Raw genomic sequence first — 11,225 nt, 5'->3', positions numbered from 1 at the left:
ATGCTGACAGAAGATAAAACAGTCGGAGGACTTGCTGTGGGGAAAGGTATTGCCGACAGAAGTTTACTTGCCGTCACTTTTTTGTCAGCATACACCCTACCTACACCGACAGATAATCTGTCAATGTACACCCTACCTAGGCCGACACATGGTGAGTCAACGTACACCCTACCTATGCTGACACATGGTAAGTCAATGTACACCCTACCTATGCCGACACTTAGTCTGTCTAAAGGCATTTAGTATTGCCAACACATGGTTTGTCTAGTTAGGGGTATACTTTTGCCGACACTTTCTGTGTTGGAATGTTTTTGCCGACATATAAATTGTTGGTAAGATGGTGCACAGCCAAAACAACAATTAGATACTGCTCTAATTCAAATGTTATATACAATGCTCAACTGTTATCCACAAACAATATCAAGATGAACACATTGCACAATCATTGATAAAATGGTAACAAAATTACACACACACACACACACACTGTTTGCAGGTTCAAGCACAAGTCAATCTACACAAAAGCAAAGTTTGGCCATCTTGGCAACCATCCAGAAAACACAAGTCACATAAAGGACCCCTACTCGCTGATCTAAAATACTTCAAAAACTAAATGGTCCAAATAATTGAGTAACATCCATGAGCACAAGATTTCTACTCCATAACACTTGAGCACCAAATGGTCCACAAAACACATAAGATTCAGGATTACAATTAAGTTGGCTGGTCCAAAATACTACGGACAGCCAAATGCTCCAGAACACTTCAAAGTCATCACATCCATGCGTACTAGGTTGCTGATTACCTGAAAATACTCCACAAGAATTTGGTAGAAAGTGCAGTCAGCTCAAGTGCTTTGAAGCTCATAGGGAGATTGACAGCCAAGAGAAGCACAAGAATTAACTATTTATGACATATGTCCATAACACACATAACATAGTTCTGTCATACACGAGGTAAAATATTTATAAAATGCTGAAAGGAATCATCATGCAGACATATCTACATATGCATAGAATAAGTATTTCACCATGGCAGGCATATCTACAAATTTTATTCAACGTCTTACATGCAAGAAACTATAGTAGGATTAGCCAATGTGAAGTTGTATTTGTTCTAATACGAAGTTACCTGATGTGATCTTCAAAGTTTGAAAATAATGGTACAAATAAGTGTTTGTACATTATCTGATGAAGTAGAACTAAAATGTACAACTTCTGACCAAAAAAATTGTAGTATGTGAAGTTCAGTTTATGCCATGTGATCTTCAGATTGTGACCACCAAAGGGATAACACCAAACTAATGCGTGTATGTTTAACTCCTAAGCAATGTATGTGCGCTTCAAATCATGTTGTGTCATTTTCATATTTTTAATTATAAACTGCAGTATGTGGACTTTTATCAACAAGATACAAAACGTATCTAGTAATGCTATAAGTTCAGGCAGAAATCTGGCTCTCTAGTCAAGGCTCAAAATGATCTATGTATATTTCTAAGAGAGAAATAATAAACTTAATGTATGTAGTATGTTTAGTACCTGCACCTGGTACATTAGTTGCCTTCTTGTCATCCTTGATCTACAACAATAACCGTTACTTCATAGAAATAACCGTTGCCTTCTTATCAGTCTGAGGGTACTTCTTCCACTACAAATTGCTCTGGAAAAATGTGTAGACATGTATCAACCATCCTGCAAAAAATAAAAGTGTTCAATATAGATAACATAAAAAAATTATATCAAACAAAGACACCGTTATTCATAAATATCTAGTGTAGATGACAATGCAATTCAAAAGTGATGGAGAATAAAATTAGAATGTGCCTCCTCAAACGCTGATTGGACTCAGGGTCCACCTCGGCGCCCTCTGCTCGCCCACCTCCTCGTCCTCGTTGACAGAATGACAGGTAGTACCACGTACTTGCTGCCCTGCAAGCTCAACAACATGTACAACCGCTCCTGCAGCACCAAGCACGTCGACCCAAAATTAAACCATGAAGCATCAGAAACTACAAGATGTTACAGCACAAACAACATTCGGTTGTACAATGAAGTTGAATCCAACTCAATCGTTTGCACTATAGAACTTAGAAATACGTATTGACAATCAAAAGTGCTTCATGTAAAAAAACTCAGAGGTTATGCACCTACAGGAGCTTCCGTTTGACCATGACAACTCACCCACAGAATTGGAAGTCACACAATAGGTCACGGCTTTAAATAACAAAATTGAACCACCTAGAAATCAGGAAGTCACACAATGCTAACAACATATGAACATTCACCCATATCAAATGTTAAAGGAATAATCACTTTCTAATTTAAAGGAGATAAAGAGTTCAGAGTCGTATGATGAATATACAAATGAAAATCAGCTATGAGACATGGATGTCAGACGGCTTGCTATGTTTTGTAGCACCAATCTATGTATCAAAATTGAGATGCTGAGAAATAGGAATAAGAACTGTACAATAAACAAATCTTAGCAGAAGATATGAAAGTGTTACCCTAATTTTCAGAGTTCAGCAATGACATATGGTTTAAAGTTCAGCAATGCACAAGCACGCATCATGCAGCAGTACAGAAAAGGATATCTCAGGAGGAGTCGATGCTTACCTATTGGAAAAGACGAGTCTGTGCGGATATCTGCAGCAACAGACGGCTGGCCTCGGGAGGGGCGCAGCGGGATGGAGAGCTCGTGGATGGATCTCTACCGGCGGCAGCAGGAATGGGGAGCACGGATGGAGAGCTCGTGGTAGGGCTGGGGCCTGGGGCGGGGGCGACAGGGGAGAAGCGCGAGGGAGATGACGAACGAAGTTGGGGGCTGGAGGACGGGGATCAGGGGAGGGGGTGGATCCCTGAGCACGAGGACCGCGGCTGGATCTCAGGCAGAGCGCGAGGACCGCGGCTCGATCTCGGGCGGAGCGTGACGACGGCGGCTGGATCTTAGACAGAGCGCGAGTACGGCGGCGACGGCAGCAGGACCATGGGTGGAGAATGAATACGGCGGCGACGGCGGCAGGGCCGTGGGTTGAGCGCGAGGACGAGAGGATAGGGATGGGGTGCGAGGGCGGCGGCTGGCACGGGTAGGTTACGGACTTGGTCCGATTCGGGGGATATTTTGCACGGGTCAGCCAAAAAAATTCCCGTCTCGCGCCTAAATGGCGCGCCAACTTTCCAAGTTTCAGGATTTTGATAAAAAAAATTCCAAGCTTCAGTGGCTTGACACGTGTGCACCTACGCCAACACTTATTCCGTGTCCATACACCCTACATACGGCGACACATATTGGATGTCAGTAAGCATATACCTACGCCGACACATAATTTGTTAGGTCCCACACATGTGCCGACACACAACGTGTTGTTAGCCAGTTGCCGACAGCTAAGTTGTTGCTTCGTAGTTGCTGACACATAGTGTGTCCACAATAATGTATCTACACCGACACATGGTTCGGGGACAAAACTTCATAGATACCCCGACAGTTTTTTCGTGGAGACTAGTGGACCTTTGCCCACAGAAGTGTGTCACGTAAACTCTACCGTGGTGTAGTGCATGCGCAACGAGCAGGTACATCACATCCCTGATTATATCTAATTCAACTCTTCAGTTTCTGGCCAATAGTTAAATCTGACGGTGTTGTAAAACTGCTTGTATGTAGGGAATCTATGAGAAAATGAAACCAATTTCTACTTATTTTATAACTCCCCCAATCAATACTGAACTGACTGAATCTGATGTATCTAATCAAGTTTCCGGTGCAAACATCCAAGCTCATGTTGTTCTTGAGCCTGAAGTGTCTAATGAACAGACTGCTAATGAAGGATTTGATGCAAACATTTTACAAGCTCCTGGTGATGAACATATAGTGTCTAATGAGGGATCTAATGCAAGCATTTTGCAAGCTCATTGAAGGATTTAGTGTCTGATGATGATCTACTATGTTGAGAGAGACAGAGATTTGCAGGCATTGATGACAAGCAAATTATAGTGCATTTTCATAGCTTGAGGAAACGTCGAGGCCATCTACCAGAAAGTCCCCGTATCATGACAACATAGCATAAATACTTTTCTAATCTGTTGTTTGAAACTATTGGCATACTTGTGCAGGATAGATATATTGATATGCAGTTTGCGCACTGGTTATACGTGCAATTACACTTCGATATTTTCAGCCAGAGAACGAATAATTCAAGCAGGTACAGACCATGTTTGTAGTCCTTGTACACCATGTTGCATTTTATGTTTTTTGGTGCTTGCATCATTTAGTGTTTATAATCTGAACTACTTTGGATCATTAGCTGGTTTTCAAAGTGCATGTAGCTTCACATTTCTTAAGTTATGTTGATTTCTGGAGTGCAAGTGCCTTCGTATTTTTAAGTTAAATGTTCGCCCCTGGTAACTTGAATTTGTGGATCAGCCACTGCACACAAATCATACGGGGACTTACGCTAGCTCGTTGTACATGCTCACTGCAGCTCTGCTTGCGCTTGGGATGTTCCATGTACAAGTCCATGTTACCACTTGCTTGGATGTGCAGGCCTTGTGCTCCTTGCATCCCCCTCTGCATTTTTGACACGGCGAATGGTTGATCAAATAAGAGGATTCGACCTTGATGTTGTACCGGAGGACAGATACTTACAAGGTTATACGGGTGTGCAGATGTGTACAGATCCCGTAGCGCCGCCATGCTTCGCTAAAATATGGATTTGCTTGTTTCAGATGATATCTCTAGAAGAAATAAGAGTTAAGGTCAGAGTTGCATAGGCGTGTAAGCTAAGAGAGCAGTGAAAGGATATCCAAACATCGTCGGAACAGTGCACAAGGGAGTGATGTGTGGATACCTAGTTCGGGCCGGCGTTTGGGCATGCTCGCCTAGCTAGAGTGTGGGTCACTTCAGAGCCGTTGAGGGTGATGCGCTGGCGTTGGCTAGCCGCGCACGGATGCAGATCTTGAGTGGCAGCGGAGCGCTACGATGCGGTGGACGAGACCGTTGGTCAAGCCCCAACGGCCTCAGGGGGTGGAGGTGCGACGATGTGTTTGGTGAAGTAGCCCCGGTGAGCTGGGAGACGGTGTTGGAGAAGCGCACCTGATGTGGTGGAACTCGGTGTCTGTGAGACACGTCGGTTGTGGCGGCCGACGTTGTCGGTGGACCACCCGGTGCGGTGGACGAGGGCGTAGATGAGGTAGCTCCGGTGCGGTGGTGAAGCGCGACCGTCGTCTTCGTCGTCGTCGTCCGGCACAGAGGTGGGGAACGGTGGGGAAAGAGACGAGACGAGGGGTGATTCGAGGGTTGGCGGCAAATTAGGGATTTGAGCAATCTGGGCGCGGAAGGGGACGGTGGAGAAGAGAGATTTTGCAGGGCTGGAATTGGGGCCGCCAGATATTTCGATCCGAAACGTGGAAGCGCGAACTTATATTGTCGTCGTCCTTTTTGGGGGGGTGGCTGGGTGCTACACGTCCGTCCAACACACGCGACCACCCCGACAGGACTATGCTTCGGTGCCTTAAGGCACCTGCCTTTGTGTCCATGACATATGGGCCCAACAGGTGGCTGGCCCACATGTCAGTGACCCAAAGGCAGTTGCCTTTAAGGCGCCGAAGCAGCATCCACCCCGACACGACCCTGGTTTGCCTGGTGCACCTACATTTGAGAATGGAAACGAATCTTCTTTCATTTGCAAACGAATCTGTATGTATTACCATGCCCATGTTTTCCTTGCAATAATTAGTCATTCGAAACGAGATACTCCATCCGTTCACTTTTGTAAGTCGTTTCAGACAACTTAAAATGAACTGTTTTGCACATTGTCTGAAATGTCTTCAAGGTCTTATAAAAGTGAACAGAGGCAGTACTATAAATTAATTAATGACGAGTTATTTGAAAAAAAGTCGAAACGGTACCCAAGCTAACGTGGATTAGAGTGTGTGTCACATAATTAGTTATTTGAATTAGAGTGTGTGTCACGTAGTTAGTTATTTGAATTAGAGTGTGTGTCACGTAGCGATCTCCAATTCTAACGTGGATTTCGCATTTCACTGTATCCACGCTACTTTTTTAATACAAATTCATATGTATATGATGAACACCATGGTAGTGAGAAAACTTTTGGATGGATTCAAACATATGACCTACAAAATAGCACAATAAACTGAGTCAATGTCAACTTTTCGAAACTTAGTATGGCACGAATTCGAAATATATGGAGTATAATATCGAAAATCATCTTATATTTCTGAATAGAGGTAGTAATAAAATATGGTTTCTGTTTGAATTAGAACCAGGTCTGCGGTGGAGATGAAGTTCTCAAAGTCATGCCATGTGAACTGGAAGACCTGATGATGAGTTCTACTGCTGAACTATCCAGCTGTTGTGTCCTTGTCGCCACGTGTCCTGAACTAGTGTTTTCCTGTAGCATTGTTGTCAGGCGTGTTCTCGAGGTTGTACTTGACCACAACAATTTCTTGGTTGTGCCTTCGATTATGAAGGGTGTGGTTCTTGTAAAGCTTCCCAACAAATCTGATGCGGCCTGTCTTCATCATCATGTTTATGAGTGGAAAGACCACTCTGTTAGGTTCTCCAAGGTTGACAAGATGGTGATGGTGCATGTAGACATCTCACACGAAGTCCATGGCCTAGTCAGTTATCCGGGGTTCATCCCGTAGGTCGGTGGCAAGAAATAGTCTGCAGAGTTTAGTTAGTGCAACTTTGCTTGTCTGTAGTAAGTACTATTGTTCAGTACTTGATTTGTGTTTGTGAACCCTGTATTGTTCATTAGTACTGCTGCTTTTGGTGTGTGGTCAGTCCTGAGAACGGTCTATGTTAATGTATGTCCACTCAATTCAGTCTGTATATTTTGAAGTATCCAGATCATATTTTTTGTGAGGATGGTTTGTCAATTATGGTTACACTCCAATATCTGTATGCATTGCAGGGTTTATCGCACCCACCAGGATTTCCAGTCCCATGCATGTTCAGTCCATACGATTTGTCACGACCTTTGGACTGTCCTTCTTGTGGGAGTAGGCAGGGCCCCTGCATGCCACGCGTAGTTGGACGATCAATCTTCTGTTTAGTACTTCAACATAGTGATTTCCTGGTAAGGATTCACTCGTGTCACATCAAGTAAATCTTATTGATTTACTATCTAAATCTTATTGATTTAATGTCATGTTTTCTTTCTTTTCCTGCAATTTTACGATGCAGGTTCTGCCATGTGACATTCATCACAGAATAAACCGTTTGGTTTGCTCTACGATGGCTATTTTTGCAGGTTTCACTTCTTATGTCGTGTCAGTAATGAAGGCACTGTCCATCACTTATATTACTGGAAAAAATTGGATCAGTCTGTTGTCTGAGTACAAGATGAATCCCTATGATGAACTGCAGTTTGGTTTAACAAAAACGCCACAATTAGTCCTTCTCGCGTTTAAAACAAATGAAGAAAAAAACTGGATCATGGTCACGGATCCTGGTCAAGTTAGAAAGCTGATCATAGCAGACCAGACACGATCGCCGCTGTCTCACACAGATCGAGCACCGGCAGTTGCTCTAGCACTGACAGCGGCAGCAGCTCAGTCTGATCTAGCTGAGGATTGGGCACCGACCGCGTCAGTGGATCAGTCTGATCTATCGGAGGATCGGGCATCGACACCGGCACCTGCTCCGACACTGGCACCAGCTCTACAAGGAGCACCATCTCCGGCAGCAGCAGCGGCTTCGGCACCTGCACCAACACTTGCACTTGCATCTGCTCCGGCCCGTGCAGTTGCACCGGCAATAGACTGGGCTGCAGTTCGCACTTCATATACCAAAGTCCTTACAAAAACCGACATGTCCACCTTCTTGGTAAGCATTGGCCGCCCAAGTGCTTCGTTCTTTTTTATTTCCATGTTGTTTCACATGATTCACTGTGTTGATCTAACTGTTTGGGTATGTCTTCTTGTTTGCAAACAGAGAATTCCTAGAGCAACGAGGGAGTCTTTCAACAATTCGGGTGACCGCGGCCAAGTTTCTCTTACCATGTGCAGCCTTGGTGTGAATGAACCTGCTCAATATACCGTAAGTACAAAGGATGGTCGCATGATGATTGATGCTAAAGGATGGTCAAGGTTCAAATCTAAATCATATCTTGTGGTAGGGGATGATGTCAAAATCAAACTTTCTCGGCAAGGAGAGCTGGTCCAAATCAACTTTGAAATTAGCAGCACGCAACTGCCGAACTGATCTATCCTCTGAGAGATTTTGATGTAATAATCTGGCATGGTGAAACAAGTGTCATGTGTGTATAAGTAGTACGATAGTATTATTTATCACATGGTATATCGTTGATAGAATTGCAACTCTGATTGCTGGTTAGGAACTGTCGTTCGATTTCATTCCAACAGCTGTCGTGCTTTATTCAATTTTGTGTATTCGCCTTGCGACAGCATCTAAAACCAGCGCCGTACCGATCGCTTGCAATATGAAAAGCGCTGAGGTAGAACACATGGGCCCCCAAACATGCAGGGTCGGCCTGCGGCCCAAAGTCCAGAACCATGAGCCTATCTGAGTATTATATTCTCAGCTGAACCCCCATAAAAAAACTGAACCCCCATAATGCCCGTGTGTTGCAGAGGGAGTATATTTCTCGGCAAGGTGAGCCTGTGATATAAAAGATCTGTATATTTCTTTACAGAGGGGGTATCTCTCTGTCAAAAAATATATTTATGTGTAACTAGTTACTCCTGTCTTTCTACTTCCTTTCGCTGATATGTGGGGTAACCGGCAACGGGGTCCACGTGCCATATGCACAAATTAGAGTGCACAACTTCAGGGTAGACACACCCCGGTCGTAGCGCCGCAGTAATGCCCAATGAGCCATCAAATCACAACCCCCCCCCTTTCCAGCTTTAGCAGTAAGCTAGACGGACGAAGCGGCAATATTTCACTAGGCCTGAATCCCCATCTCCCTCGTCTGCTTGTTCAGAGAAAACCCCCTCTCGGCGATTGCATAGGGTTTTCTCATGGAGAACCAGGTACGAATTCTTCATCCATCCCCGATAAACCCAAGTCCCTTGGTCGCAGGTAATCCTAGGATGGCACCCGCCGCCGTTGATGCATTTTTCTTCCTACTGAATCTAGTGTGTTTCATTTGCAGTGCCCAAAGTGCGAGTACCCTACAGGTTTCTGCGCCCTCGACGAGACGCCACACTTGTTCCTTCTCATCCTAACACAGCATTTTGAAACGTGCACAGTATGTTCCTAGAATCCTATTTTCTATCTGGGAGGGTGGGGTTTTTTTGAACATGTTGTGTTCTCATATTATTTTTCCTGCAGTGTATTATTTGCTCTGCCAGAACACATGTACTCAAGATGCTCGTCCTTGCCATAACTGAATACACTAGTTTAATGGTCACAGTGAAGATGAGCCATGGATATAAGTTCCGAGTTGGGTTCATGAACCAAGAAGGTCGCTGCTTTTTTATGGCCGAACTAGGATAAAGTTTCTCAAGTGTTACGGACTGAAAGTTGGCGCACGAATGTTGATGGAAATAGCAGAACCTGGTCTCATCTTCACTGCGATCTTCCACCCCGGCGTCGTTCCAATTGTTCATCCATGTTAGTTCTGTATCTGGTTCTTGCTTGTTGCCTCGATTACTTCTTAATCCACCTATTATGTCTAACTAATCACAATTTAACTTTAGAAGTAGCAATAAATCTCTCACGAAGATGCTACTTCTAACTAATATTTTCTTATAATTGGTGGCACGTGTAGGTTTTTTCAGAGTTAAGCAGTCTGCTCGTTTGTTACTCTGTAATAACTCGGCTGTTACTAATGGCACTGAAGTTGACTGAATCGACATCCACAAGTTCCTACACTTTATTGATCGTCTTGAGGTCCTTGTGGGGCGTTTCAATGGTGGAAGGCCACGTGGGATATGTGTGCCACTGCTGCACTCGTTGAACAGGTCCAACTGTGTCGAGAAACTTATGGTACGAGCTGTTTTCTGTTATATATGTTGTTCATAAACTATTGCTTATACACAGTTTTACAGCTGTGATCTTCTTGAAACAGGAACTGCCGAGTTCTATTGTTCCTATACAGATGCCTGACCATGGTCGGGTCAGACTTGCGCTTGGTCACAACATGATGTTTATGTCGACCTACTCAATTCCCCTTGGAAGTGAAAAGATACTTATTCATGGGTGGTCTCAAATAATGAAGGCCCGTCCATCTTGGAGAATAGGGCAGATGAAAGTGCAACTATCCCTAGGTGGTTTTGGTAATTCATAACAACATATAGCTCATTGAGCTAATGCTATTCCAAGATGATTATTTCAGGAAAGCTCAATGATTGGCATGGCATGGATGTGAAAGTGGAACCCTCAAAATGCTAAGGACAAAGGATTGGCTCAAGCTCAAAAGCTCAAGACTCTTCTTTTTATATTTTAGTGATCCAAGATCACATTGAGTCCATAGGAAAAGCCAATACTATCAAGGAGGGATGAGGTGTTGCTTAATGAGCCTCTTGCTTCATGTGCTTAATGATATGCTCCAAAACCCTCAACTACTTTCCCATATCCACATATGACCTAAACTCTAAGCCAAACTCGGTCCTACCGATTTTTCCTATCCGGCGCCACCGAGTTTCAATTGTCATTAGCCACTGCCAAACCCTAGCAATTCGGTCCTACCGATAAGGATCTCGGTCCCACCGAGATGGGGTTGCAAACTCTCTGTTTCCCTTTCGTAACTTTTCGGTCCCACCGAGATTGCAATGTAAACTCAGTGTTTCCCCTTTGTAACTTTTCGGTCTCACCGAGTTCCACTCGGTCTCACCGAAAGAGCAAATCGGTCCCACCGAGTTTGCCTGACCAACTCTCTGGTTAGCTAATTACCAAACTCGGTCTCACCGAGTTTGTGTAATCGGTCTCACCGAGATTACGTTATGCCCAAACCCTAACCGAATCGGTCCTACCGAGTTGCATGTCAGTCCCACCGAAATTCCTAACGGTCACTAGGTTTACCATTTCGGTCTGACCGAGTTTTCTGATTCGGTCCCACCGAGATTGGTAAATTGTGTGTAACGGTTGGATTTTGAGTGGAGGCTATATATACCCCTCCACCTCCTTCTCATTCGATGAGAGAGCCACCAGAACACACACACCATTCCTACTCATATGGTCTGAGAGAAAACCACCTACTCATGTGTTGAGATCAAGACATTCCATTCCTACCATAT

The 11,225-nt window shown here is 44.2% G+C and overlaps 1 long non-coding RNA gene across 1 annotated transcript; it reads right to left on the bottom strand.

Moving 5' to 3' along the window:
- Positions 1-420: 420 nt before the first annotated feature.
- On the bottom strand, positions 421-1,691 carry LOC125523896. The gene is made up of 2 exons (XR_007290474.1): positions 1,539-1,691; positions 421-805 (listed from the first exon to the last, which is right to left on the bottom strand). It is a non-coding gene; the product is annotated as an uncharacterized LOC125523896 (long non-coding RNA).
- Between the last annotated feature and the right edge of the window lie 9,534 nt (positions 1,692-11,225).

This window comes from Triticum urartu, chromosome 7 (assembly GCF_003073215.2).
Source record: "Triticum urartu cultivar G1812 chromosome 7, Tu2.1, whole genome shotgun sequence".
Taxonomy (NCBI): domain Eukaryota; kingdom Viridiplantae; phylum Streptophyta; class Magnoliopsida; order Poales; family Poaceae; genus Triticum; species Triticum urartu.
The sequence above is the reverse complement of the archived record's forward strand: the minus strand, read 5'-3'. Positions and strand labels throughout refer to the sequence as shown.